A 14,120-nucleotide genomic window follows, 5' to 3' on the forward strand; every position below is an offset into this window, starting at 1 on the left:
GGGGGGAATACCCCTTTAATGCCTTCTACATTATACTAGTCTAATCCACTGTACCTTTTGGGGGGGGGGCTGTATGTGAATAAACCCCCCCTCCGTACCCCACCCCGAGGTGCAGTACATTAATTTGGTATAGTAGTATAGTCTAATGGCCTTTCTAACAATCCATAGATTGCACTCTACTGAGCACTTATTTGTTGTAGTAATTGTCGGGGGGCCTTAGTACCTAGAACTCGTTAGTCAAAATGATGTATTGTCAAATGATAGTTACGGTTATTTAAGGTTATTCGTGAATTTCATGGAACAGACTTAATTATTATAAATGGTGTTATACGGGTATTATAAATTTTACAGGTATTGATAAATAGTACCAAAAAAACTATTGTTGTTAAAATAAGACCTTATGCAAGCATGTCATCCTTAAAATGGAAATTATATACTGCCACAACACAATGGAACCTGCACTTGGGCACGCAAACACAATGGAACCTGCACTTGGGCACGCAAATCATCAAGATTCACTACTGGAAGCTCCTTTGCAATTGATATCAGGGCTCTATGGTAGACATGCCTGGAGAGGCTGCAGGCCATGGTATATGTAATGGCCATGCAGACTGCTCACAGTTGCACGGCCATCATACTATCTGGTGATGTTTTGTTGAAAACGGCTGCTGGGACACTTCAGATAGATGTACTACAGATTCCATGACCAAATTAATATAACATCAAGCTGTTAATCTATTTACAACAAAGACTAGAGGGGTCTAACTACCGTACCCCATGCCATCTCCAACAAGACTTGCCCACATGGTTTCCAGACCTATCTCCGGCTATTACTATGCCCAAGCGATGATGGTCTTACAAAGTGGTGGTGTGAGATCAACTCCTGGTGGTAATGGTTTTTTTTGTAGACACTGACATCCTAGGCTGTCTTGGCAGCTCAGGGCCTATACTAGGCCTTCATGGCCATGGCTGCTATCCGTGATCTGCTCCTGTACTACCAGGTCTTTGATTGCATTGATCAATGAGAAACTATAGTATTAGATTGACCAGTGTGAACAATCACTTGATTGCCCACACAAGTCCACTAGGGGGACTAAAAGATTAAACAAGGTTTAAACACCCCCCCCCCCCCCTCCTTTTCAATAAAAAAAAAGTAATTATAAATAAAAAATGTAGAAACATTTGGTTTTACAGCATGTAGAAACTATAGATCACTGCTCTCACAGAGCATTATAGGCAAAAAAGCAATAAGGTGATTTAAACATTTGATTAAAGCTTTAATTTCCATAAAGCTAGTAAAACATAACAAAAGCAATCTAAGTTGGGCATCAGTTTGTCAGTCAGAGCGCCTCCTCATTATGAGCACTTACAGTTAAGAGGCTAGGTGCAGCACCAGGTGGCTGTGTGCCCCAGGAGCACAGGGGCCCATGACACCTGCCAGAGTTGACCTGGTGCATTCCCTCTCTGACTGTAGCTTCACACGTACTGGATTTTGCAGCGAATTTCACGCCGCTCGCATCATACATTACCTGCTCGGCGCTGCGGCTGCATGTGGGGCTCTCGTGGTCCCGCTCAGCCAATCAGTGCACAGCCCCGCCGCAGTCACTGTCTGTGACTAAAAAGGCCCGCATAAACCTGGATCCAGCCCTGATCATTGCATTCGTACTGAAAAATAGTCAATAAAATCCAAAACTGAAAATTAGTCCCATCCAGGAGTTAAACAATGTAGGTTCCTACTAAATAACTGCAAGCAAAGGTTTGAAAACACTGAGGAATTACATGGAAAGTACACTGGAAATTGTGCATTTTACAGCAAATACTATAATAAACCTTGAAATTCAAAGCTGTGATCTGTACGTGTAGTATGACAGCTGTAAAGTGTCAACTTAAATATTGGATGCGGGTGATAAATGCCATCTAGTGGTTAAAAACAATGACAGCAGTACTGTAATATGAAAGAAACTAACTCCCTTTCAGCACACTCTCTGAATCCTCATTGTAATATATTTACGATATGTTGATATCGAGGCATACTGTATGTTGTGTGGTTTAGCATATCTAGAACAATACGAGACGTTTTACGAGTGATATGACTTGCAATGTGTGTTTTCTAGTGATCCTGTATTCTGCTTAATGTAACCTACTAAATTGCTGGTTCCATCTATGGTTGCAAGGCTTTTCTCTTGTGCTTTCGCCAAGTGGACCCATAGTTGTTGTTATCTTTCTTATAAAAAAGCAAAAAGATAACAGTAGAAAGGCAGGTCTGCTGTGTTTTTGTAACCAGCCCGTGTTATTTCCTTCCTGATTATTGATAATAATGTAGTGCTGCAAAAAAAAAAAAAAAAAAAAAAAAAAAGCTTTGGGACCTGCAGACCTGCCAGCTGGTGCTAATCCGTGTAATGGTAGCAATTTCCTTATTGACTTTTGGATTGCAATCTTTAGGGGAAACTGTATTTATGTTGTTTACCTAATTGATGTTCCAGTGGTTTAAATGCTTTACCCACTGATTCTTTAACCACCTGTGGACCACTGAACAACTTAAGCGGCATTCTTAAATGTCCTTGCAATGTCTGCAGTGGCATGGAAATTGTGCACCTGCAAGCGATTACTACTGTCCCATTTCTCCAGTCATTGTATACAGAGCACAGAAGATATCTATGAGGCTTTCTTCTTCTTGTACTTATGGTCATACTGTAGGTGGAATAAGCAGTTGAACCTATGTGTTGATGATTTAATTGCACTGATGGTCATACGTTAGTTTGTAGGATGTGTCTTAAAGTGTACCTGTCATAAAACAAAACTTTTGACATGTCAGGGAGACAAGTCAAAGTTACAATCGGTCTGGGTCCAAGTGTTTAGACTCTGACTGATCAGAGGAATAAGTGGGGAGAAGACTGTGACACCTGTGGTTCTCCCGCCGATATGTGTCAGTGTGAAAAGATGTACCCCACAGACCTGCATTATGCAACTGTCCCCTTAGATGACAAAGAGCCAGGAGAGGACCGTGCTGAGCTCGGAATTCTCCCGATTGGTTGTGGTCTAAACACTCTGAATCCAACCGATAAAAACTTTTTACGTGTTTCTGTGACATTTCAAAGGGTTTTTTTGTGTGTGGCAGTGCCTCTTTAAGGTAGATTATGTAAAAGAAATGCCTAGTTCAGTATAAAATATTACTTATAAAGAGCTGCATCTGTTACCTACCATAACCGCCATAATAAATAGTGTATCGAAAACATAGAAGGTTCCAGCCAACAATGCTTACAGGGCTGTGTCATGAAGAAGACTAGGTCTATAATGATACATTATGTCAAATGAAACACATTTTAAGAAATGCTTATACATCTGAAATATATCATTTGAAATCTATTAACTTACTAGTTCCCCATGTAACTGCTTTGTTTTAATAACTCTCCCATCAGTTATATACAGTTTATAAAAAATTATTAGTAGAGGGGCTACAAAAACATTAAATTTTAGGAAGGCTAATTTCCAAAAACTAAGAGAGGACCTTGGGAACATAGACTGGGACAATGCCTTCAGAAATAAAAGTACACAAGAGAAATGGGACATATTTAAGAGCATCCTGGGTAAATCGTGTGAACGACACATACCATATGGGAATAAACGTAGTAGAAATAAGAGAAATCCAATGTGGTTAACTACAGCTGTAAGGGGTGCAATAAATGATAAGAAACAAGCATTCAGACAACTAAAACAAGAAGGTAGTGGGGGAGCATTGAGCAACTATAGACAGAAGAATAGAATGTGTAAAACACAAACAAAAGAAGCAAAAATAGCAACAGAAAGAAGGATAGCCACAGAAAGTAAAACAAATCCCAAAATGTTCTTCACCTATATAAATAACAAAAGACTTAAAACCGAAAATGTTGGTCCCCTCAAAAATAATCTGGGTATAATGGTGGAGGGGGAAGAGGAAAAGGCCAATCTACTAAATACATTCTTCTCTATTGTATTCACAGAGGAGAATCCCATAACAGATGACATGACTAGGGATAATGTTAATCCTCCCATAAATCTCACCTGCCTAACACAACAAGTGGGGAAACGCCTTAAAAACATTAAAATCCATAAGTCACCGGGCCCAGAAGGTATCCATCCTAGAGTTTTGCAAGAATTAAATACTGTGATGGACAGACCGTTATTTCTATTATTTAAAGATTCTATTACGACAGGGATTGTTCCACAGGACTGGCGCATAGCTAATGTGGTACCAATATTCAAGAAGGGGTCAAGGAGTGATCCTGGAAACTACAGGCCCGTAAGTCTAACATCTATAGTAGGTAAAGTATTTGAGGGGATTGTAAGAGATGCTATACTGGAGTATCTTAATGAAAATAATCTTATGACGCAGCACCAGCATGGATTTATGAGGGATCGGTCCTGTCAGACTAATCTGATCGGCTTCTATGAAGAGGTAAGTTATAGACTGGACCTGGGGGAGGCTGTGGATGTTGTGTATCTGGACTTTTCAAAGGCATTTGATACTGTGCCGCATGAAAGGTTGGTCTACAAAATGAGGATGCTGGGACTTGGGGAAAACGTATGCAAATGGGTAAGTAACTGGTTGTGTGATAGAAAACAGAGGGTGGTCATTGATGGAAAATATTCAGATTGGGTTTTAGTTACTAGTGGGGTACCACGGGTCAGTGTTGGGTCCACTTCTTTTTAATATTTTTATTAATGATCTTGTAGAGGGGCTACAGAGTAGAATCTCCATTTTTGCAGTTGATACTAAACTGGGTAAAGTAATCAGTACAGAGGAGGATAATATCATATTACAGAGGGATTTGGAGAAGCTAGAGGCTTGGGCGGAGAAATGGCAAATGAAGTTTAATGTGGATAAATGTAAGGTTATGCATTTGGGCCATAGAAATAATTACAGTTATGTGCTAAATAATAAAACACTGGGTAAAACTACTTCCGAAAAGGACCTGGGGGTATTGGTGGACAGTAAACTCAACTTTAGTGATCAGTGCCAGGCAGCAGCTGCCAAGGCTAATAAAATAATGTGGTGCATCAAAAGAGGTATAGATGCTAAAGATGAGAACATAGTTTTGCCTCTTTATAAATCACTAGTCAGACCACATATGGAATACTGTGTACAGTTTTGGGCACCGGTATATAAGAAGGACATAGGTGAACTGGAGCGGGTGCAGAGGAGGGCAACAAAGGTCATTAAGGAAATGGGTGGGTTACAGTACCAAGACAGGTTATCAAGCTTGGGGTTATTTACGCTAGAAAAAAGACGTCTTAGGGGCGATCTGATCACAACGTACAAATATATGAATGGACAGTACAGAGATCTTTGTAGTGGTCTTTTTACTCCTAGGTCTGTAACAATGACAAGGGGGCATCCTCTACGTCTAGAGGAAAGAAGATTTCATCATCAGCATCGACGCGGGTTCTTTACTGTACGAGCGGTAAGACTGTGGAACTCTCTGCTACATGAGGTTGTCATGGCCGATTCATTAAATAAGTTCAAGGGAGGCCTTGATACTTTTCTTGAACAATATAATATTACAAGTTATGGGCATTAGATTTCTGGTGATACGTTGATCCGGAGATTGTTCTGGTTGCCATTGCAGTCGGGGGGGGGGGGGGGGGGGGGAGTTTCTCCCTGTGGTGGGGCGGTTGTCTTCTGCCCCATAGGGGTTTTTCGCCTTCCTGGATCAACACAGTAGGATTCTCCTAGGTTGAACCTGATGGACTCTTGTCTTCTTTCAACCTTATTTACTATGTTACTATGTTACTAGTTCCCCATGTAACTGCTTTGTTTTAATAACTCTCCCATCAGTTTGCTTATTATTGGGAGAGAAAAAAAGTACAGTGATGTAATTGACTTGAGGAAAATAAGTATTTGATACACTCCTGGTTTTGCAAGTGTTCCCACCTCCAAAGAATGGAGAGGCCTATCATTTTTATCATAGGTACACTTTAAGTCTGAGAGACAGAATCATTAAAAGAAATTCCAGAAAATCACATTGTAATATTTTTTAAATAATTAATTTGCATTTTATTGCATGAAATGAGTATTTAAAAACCTACCAACCAGCAAATATTGTGGCTCTCAGGCTTTTTCTTTAAGAAGCTCCTCCTACTCTACATGTATTAATTGCACCTGTTTGAACTAGTTACCTGTATAAAAAAACACCTGTCCACACACACAATCAAATCACACTCCAACCTCTCCACCATGTTCAAGACCAAAGAGTTGTCTTAAGACAACAGGGACAAAATTGTAGACCTGCACAAGGCTGGAATGAGCTAGAGGACAATCGGCAAGCAGCTTGGTGAAAAGGAAACAACTGTTGGCACAATTATTAGAAAATAGAAGAAACACAAGATGACTGTCAACCTTCCTTGGGCTCCATGCAAGATCTTCCCACTTAGGGTAAGGATGATTCTGAAAAAGGTCAGGAATCAGCCCAAAACTACACAAGAGGACCTGGTCAATGACCTTAATGGAGTTGAGACCATACTCAAAGATTAACATTAGTAAAGGCCCTATTCCACCAACAGATCTGACGACAGATTATCTGCCAAAGATTTGAAGCCAAACTCAGGAGTGGATTTGAAAAGAGGAGAAATCCAGTCTTTCCTTTATGACCTGTTCTCTGATTATAGTCTGTTGCTGGGTTTGGCTTCAAATCTTTGGCAGATAATCTGTCGTCAGATCTGTTGGTCGAATAGGGCCACACTATGCCATCATAGATTAAAATCCTGCAGGGCACGCAAGTTCCCCCTGCTCACAAAAGCACATGTCAAGGCCTGTTCATCAATGGCCATCTGGATGATCCAGAGGGAGAAGGTCATGTGGTCACATAAGACCAAAATAGAACTCTTTGGTGCACTACCTGGTGTGGCCCAAAGGTATACCAGTTGAGTAGCACAGTTGCTATCTTGCTATACGTTACAATCAGATACTTATTTCATGCAATAAAATGCTAAATAATTTAAAGAAAAATCAGAATGGAATTTTATGGAATTTTTTCTTATAGATTTTGTTTCTCACAGTTGAAGTGTACCTATAATAAAAATTACAGAACTCTCCATTCTTCCATTCGGTAATGTATCAAATACACTTATTTTCTGCACTGTTTTTGTATATGGTACACATCTGATTTTAGCTTCTTTGCTTTATGACACAGCCCCTTTAACCCTTTCCCGCATATGGACGTACCGGCACGTCCAAATCTGCATACAGTTCCTGCAGATGGACGTGCCGGCACGTCCACGGGATGACAGGGGCGCAGGAGCTGCACTCCTGTCATCCTCGGCGGGGCCCGGCTGTCAGTGATAGCCGGGCACCCGCCGCAACTGCCGAGATCCGGGCCGTGCCCGGATCCCGGCAGTTAACCCCTTAGTGGCCGCCGATACGGCGGTCACTAACGGGCCGGCGCTGTACTGCATTTCATCTCCCCCCACCGTGAATCCACGGCGGGGGGAGATGAAATAAGTCAATCAGACCCCAGATCAGCCCCCCTAGTGGGCTGGTCACTAACCCTCTCCCTCCCCGCGGCGGCCATCAGATCCAAGATGGCCGCCGCAATCACTGTGAACAGACTAATGTCTGTTCACAGTGATCAGAAAATAAAAATGAATGAAAGCCCCATGCTCTCCGCCACCGGAGGTAGCGGAGAGCATGGGGCAGTCATCGGGACCCCCCCTGTGGGGTCCCGGTACAAGCGATCAGCGGTATATACTATATACCGCTGATCGCTTGTGCCATGTGGAACCCCGCACTTTTTATCCCCTGTCACCATCAATGATTGGTGACAGGGGATAAAAAGTGTCACCGTGCCCCCCCCCCCCCCCCAAGTCGCCCCCCACACCCCCTGTCACCCTCGTCCCCCAGTCACCCCCCCCTTCCCCATATACTCACCTGCTCCTGGAGCTCCTTCCTCCTCGATGTCCAGGCTGGTTATGAAGTGCGCATGCGCTCCACAACCAGCCAAGCTCTGAAAATTTAAATTGACAGAGACCAATTTGGTCTCTGTCACTGAACTATGATTACTGTGATAGAAAATATCACAGTAATCATAGTAATACAGTGAAAATGAATGTATAAAGTACAAAAAGTGACAAACATACAAAAAAATAAAACACACACTTTTTATTATAGTAATAATTGCAGTTTACTCCCAAATTACCCTTAACCCCCCCCAGATTACCCGTAACCGCCCCAGGTTGTCCGTAATCACGCCAGATTGCACGTAACCCCCCAGATTACACGTAACCACCGCATGTTGCCCGTAACCACCGCACGTTGCCCGTAACTACCGCACGTTGCCAGTGACCCCCTCCAGATTGTCCATAATCACCCCAAATTACATGTACCCACCCCAGATTACCTATAAACACTTCAGTTTATCCATAACAATGCCAGATTGTCTGTAACCCCCCCCAGGTTTCCTGTGACCCCCCCAGGTTGCCGTAATCATGCCAGATTACATGTAACCCCCCCCAGATTGCACGCAACCACAGCAGGTTGCCTCTGAACACCGCAGGATGCCTCTGACCACCGCACGTCGCCTCTGACCACCGCACGTCGCCTCTGACCACCGCACGTTGCCACTGACCACCGCACGTTGCCACTGACCACCGCACGTTGCCACTGACCACCGCACGTTGCCACTGACCACCGCACGTTGCCACTGACCACTTCACCTTGCCTCTAACCACCCCAAATTGCCAATGACCGCCTCCAGATTGCCCGTAACCACGCCAGATTACAGGTACCCACCTCAGATTACCTATGAGCACTTCAGTTTATCCGTAACCACCCCAGATTGCCCGTAACCACCCCAGATTGTCCGTAACCACCCCACGTTGCCCGTAACCACCCCACGTTGCCCGTAACCACAGCAGGTTGCCTGTAACCACAGCAGGTTGCCTGTAACCACCCTAGAATACCCGTAACCACCCCAGGTTGTCTGTAACCACAGCAGGTTGTCCGTATCCATGTCACATTGCCCGTAACCACCCCAGGTTGCCGTAACCACCCCAGGTTGCCGTAACCACCCCAGGTTGCCTGTAACCACCCCAGGTTGCCTGTAACCACCCCAGGTTGCCTGTAACCACAGCAGGTTGTCCGTATCCATGTCACATTGCCAATAACCACCCCAGGTTGCCCGTTACCACCCCAGGTTGCCCGTAACCACCCCAGGTTGCCCGTAACAACCCCAGGTTGCCTGTAACCACCCCAGGTTGCCGCGACCACCCCATGTTGACCGTATCCACCTCATGTTGACCGTATCCACCCCAGATTACCCGTTACCACCCCAGGTTGTCTGTAACCACAGCAGGTTGTCCGTATCCACCCCACATTGCCTGTAACCACCCCAGGTTGTCCGTGACCACCCCATGTTGACCGTATCCACCCCAGGTTGTCTGTAACCACCCCAGGTTGTCCGTATCCACCCCACGTTGCCTGTAACCACCCCAGGTTGCCGGTAATCACCCCAGGTTGCCTGTGACCACCCCATGTTCACCGTATCCACCCCAGATTACCCGTAACCACCCCAGGTTGCTTGTAACCACCCCAGGTTGCCTGTGACCACCCCATGTTCACCGTATCCACCCCAGGTTGTCCGTATCCACCCCAGACTACCAGTAACCACCCCAGGTTGTCCGTATCCACCCCAGATTACCCATAAGCACCCCAGGTTGCCCGTAACCACCCCCAGATTACCTGGAACCACCCCAGACTGTCCGTAACCACCCCACGTTACCTGTAATCTCATTTTTTTTATTGTATTTTAGTAACTGCGCTATTCTAATAACCGATACTAGCTGCGGTTTTGCTCCAGCAAATTGGCGCTCCTTCCCTTCTGAGCCCTGCTGTGTGCCCATACAGTGGTTTACGCCCACATATGGGGTATCGTTGTACTCAGGAGAACCTGCGTTACAGATTTTGAAACTAAATGAACATATTATTGGAAAAATTCGAGTTTTTCATTTTTACTAGCCAATTTTGAATACTTTCCTCCAATACCTGTTGGGTCAAAATGCTCACCACACACCAAAATGAATTCTTTAAGGGGTGCACTTTCCAAAATGGGGTGACTTATGGGGTGGGTTCACTCCACTGGCACTACAGGGGCTCTGCAAACGCACCTGGTGCTCAGAAACTTCTTCAGAAAAATCTGCACTGAAAATGCTAATTGGCGCTCCTTCCGTTCTGAGCCCTGCTGTGTGCCCATACAGTGGTTTATACCCACATATGGGGTACCGTTCTACTCAGGAGAACCTGCGTTACAGATTTTGTGGTGAACTTTCTCTCCTGTTCCTCAAGAAATTTAGAAATTTCAAACTAAAGGAACACATTATTGGAAAAATTCGCGTTTTTCATTTTTACTGTCTACTTTTGAATACTTTCCTCTAATACCTGTGGGGTCAAAATGGTCACCACACCCCAAGATGAATTCTCTAAGGGGTGCACTTTCTAAAATGGGGTGACTTATGGGGAGATTTTACTTCGCTGGCACTACAGGGGAACTGCAAATGCACCTGGCGCTCAGAAACTTCTTCAGCAAAATCTGCATTGAAAATGCTAATTGCCGCTCCCTTTCTTCTGAGCCCTGCTGTGTGCCCATACAGTGGTTTACGCCCACATATGGGGTACCGTTGTACTCAAGAGAATCTGCCTTATAAATTTTGGGGTAATTTTTTTCTCTTGTTCCTCGTGAAATTGAGAAATTTCAAACTAAACGAACATATTATTGGAAAAATTTGAGTTTTTCATTTTTACAGTCTAATTTTGAATACTTTCCTCTAATACCTGTGGGGTCAAAATGCTCATCTTACCCCAAGATGAATTCTCTGAGGGGTGCACTTTCCAAAATGGGGTGACTTATGGCAGGATTTTACTCCGCTGGCACTACAGGGGCACTGCAAACGCACCTGGCGCTCAGAAACTTCTTCAGCAAAATCTGCATTGAAAAAGCTAATTGGCGCTCCCTTCCTTCTGATCCTCGCTGTGTGCCCATACAGTGGTTTACGCCCACATATGGGGTACCGTTGTACTCAAGAGAATCTGCTTTATAAATTTTGGGGTAATTTTTTTCTCTTGTTCCTCGTGAAATTGAGAAATTTTAAACTAAACGAACATATTATTGGAAAAATTCGAGTTTTTCATTTTTACGGTCTAATTTTGAATACTTTCCTCTAACACCTGTGGGGTCAAAATGCTCATCCTACCCCAAGATGAATTCTTTGAGGGGTGTACTTTCCAAAATGGGGTGACTTTTGGGGGGGTTCTATTCTGCTGACACTACAGGGGCGCTGCAAACGCACCTGGTGCTCAGAAACTTCTTCAGCAAAATCTGCATTGGAAAAGCTAATTGGCACTCCCTTCCTTCTGAGCCCCTCTGTGTGCCCATACAGTGGTTTACGCCCACATATGGGGTACCGTTGTACTCATGAGAACCTGTGTTACAAATTTTGGGGTGCTTTTTCTCTCATGTTCCTTTTGAAAATTAGAAACTTTACTCTAAACGTATATATTATTGGAAAATTTTAATTTTCCATTTTTTTACGGCCTAATAGTGAATACTTTGCTCCAGCCCCTGTAGGGTTAAAATGCTCATTATACCCCTAGATTAATTCTTTAAGGTGTGAAGTTTCCAAAATGGGGTCACTTATTGGGGTTTCCAGTATACAAGCCTCCTAAATCAACTTAAGATAAGAACTGGTCCCTAAAAAAATCAGTTTTGGAAACTTTCACGAAAATGTGGTAATTTGCTGATACATTTCTAAGCCCCGTAACACCCTAAAAAATTAAAATATGTTTATGAAATGAAGCCAGAATAAAGAGGGCATATCGGTAATGTGACTTAGTAACTAATTTATGTGCTACGACTTTCTTTTTTTAGAAGCAGAGAATTTCAAAGTTCATAAAATGCAAATTTTTTTAATTTTTCATGATATTTTGATGTTTTTCACAAAAAACACACAAAGTAGTGACCAAATTTTGCCACTAATATAAAGTGCCATATGTGACAAAAAAATAATCTCAGAATCGCTAGCATATGTTAAAGCATCACTGAGCTATGAGCGCATAAAGTGAGACAGGTCAGATTTTGAAAAATGAGCCTGGTCATTAAGGCCCAAATAGGCTTAGTCTTGAAGGGGTTAATTCCCAATAATAAGCACAGTAGTTTACAGTAGCAAATTATGGTTATCTTTTTCTTTTTAAATATTTTACTTGGCTTGTAAAGGGTAAAAAAAGCTGTTGAGTACATGATATTGTGTTCTGCAGGTAATAGCTGATAACAAGGGCAAAGTCTATGGAATCTTGTAAACTACAGAAAACTCATTATACAAGTCTTTAAAAAAAGTTTGTTTCTAAGTGATATATTAAAATCACTTAGTCAGGTGGAAAAAGTGGTGTGCAATAAAGAAAAAGAAAGCAGTCAGAAGTACTGATGAATTTCATACTGAAGACAGTATCTAGAGCTGGCAGAATGTTTTATCCAATTTCAATGGTTTACAGAACCTAGGTTTGCATCAGGCTCTGACATTGAGGAGACCTAAAATGAAAAGATGTGTTGGCAGAGAGGCCCAGCTCCACCAAATCATAATTTTAGCAATCTCATCTCAAGTTTTGATCTGCACAGAACTGCATATAAAACTTGTTTCAACCTAATAAACAGGAAAAGGTCCAAACTTGGTCTAAGCTATGGAATACATATACAAAATAGGCTTAGGAGATCTGTTCAAGCCACCAGGAAAATATGCAGTAGACAGAAGAAAAAAGTACCTGGGTAGGTATCCTGGCGCTGCCAAAAAATCCTTCACAACGAGTAGAGTATAAAACATAAAATGGCTGATTTATTGGATAAAATCAGTAAAAATGTACATAAAATAAGCAATTACGCGTTTCGGGAGTTGCATCTCCCTTCATCAGATTGCATGTCGACATGGACCATTAGGGGCAGAGTATCAATAATAGAACTACAGAAATTAGCACAGGTCCCTTTAATTTCTAGTTACTATAAGAAAAGGGTTTAATAAAAAAGAAATTGCAGCATATAGCCTTAAAGGGGTAGTGCGGCGCTAAAAAATTATTCACAGAATAACACACATTACAAATTATGTCTGTGAATAGCCCCCTTCCCTGTGTCCCACCACCCCTGCCCGTATATCCGGAAGTGTGTGGTGCATTATACATTACCTGATCCGCGTCGAGGGCCGTCCGCCATTTTGTGCCAAACGTCATCTTTGGACGGACGGTCGAGTCGCTGCCGCCCGTCTCCCCTCCGCCGCGTCACAACTGTGCTCAGGCGCGATTGGCTGAGCAGTTATGCTCAGCCGATCGCAGCTGAGCATTGGATGATGCTGCAGAGGGCGGCCGGCATTCGGAACAGTCGGAGCTGTTCGCCGGACGGCCGAAGAAGACGTCACTGACTGAAGATCGGAGACGGGGGTCGGCACCTGACAGGTAATGTATAGCACACCACACTTCCGGGTACACAAGTGGGGGTGGTGGGACACGGGGAAAGGGGCCATTCACAGACATAACATACATTACAAAGTTGTATAACTTTGTAATGTGTGTTATTCTGTGAATAATTCTTTACCGCCGCACTACCCCTTTAAAAATTTTAGTCTACTTAGGCATCCTAGTGCTTTCTCTGCCCCTGGTAATGCACCCATACCTGTCAGTGGACAGGGGTCATCTTGAGCGTTTTGACTGGATTGATTCTTGGGCAGACTTAGGGTGCTATTACACAGGGCGATTATCAGCCCAATCAAGCCGATTCCACGCTGTCCACGCTTACCTGTCCATGCTCCCTGGTGTTGTCCTTCCTGTTCCCCACAGACTGGAGCAGCCACTGAAGCTTCTACACCTGTCTCTGAAGCGTTTAGCAGCTTCAGAGATGGCTCTGGTCAGCAAGAAACAGGCAGGAGGACACCGGGGAGCGTGGAAAAGTAAGTTAAACGTTATTATTTTCTATGAAAAGCGAGGGCTGCACTGACATCATTGTCCATGCAGCCCTTGCCACACTATAATCAAGCTATATAATAGGCTCTGTACACGAGCCCCGATCTAGGAGTCTAGGAGATCAGCACTCGCTTACCTCTAATAAGGTCCTTAG

At 43.5% G+C, this 14,120-nt stretch overlaps 1 protein-coding gene across 3 annotated transcripts in view; it reads left to right on the forward strand.

The window, feature by feature from the left end:
• Window positions 1–14,120, forward strand: part of NLRX1 (NLR family member X1) — a 47,042-nt gene that overhangs the window by 15,776 nt on the left and 17,146 nt on the right. The gene's annotated exons all lie outside the window — the stretch shown is intronic.

Source organism: Dendropsophus ebraccatus, chromosome 12 (assembly GCF_027789765.1).
Source record: "Dendropsophus ebraccatus isolate aDenEbr1 chromosome 12, aDenEbr1.pat, whole genome shotgun sequence".
Taxonomy (NCBI): Eukaryota; Metazoa; Chordata; class Amphibia; order Anura; family Hylidae; genus Dendropsophus; species Dendropsophus ebraccatus.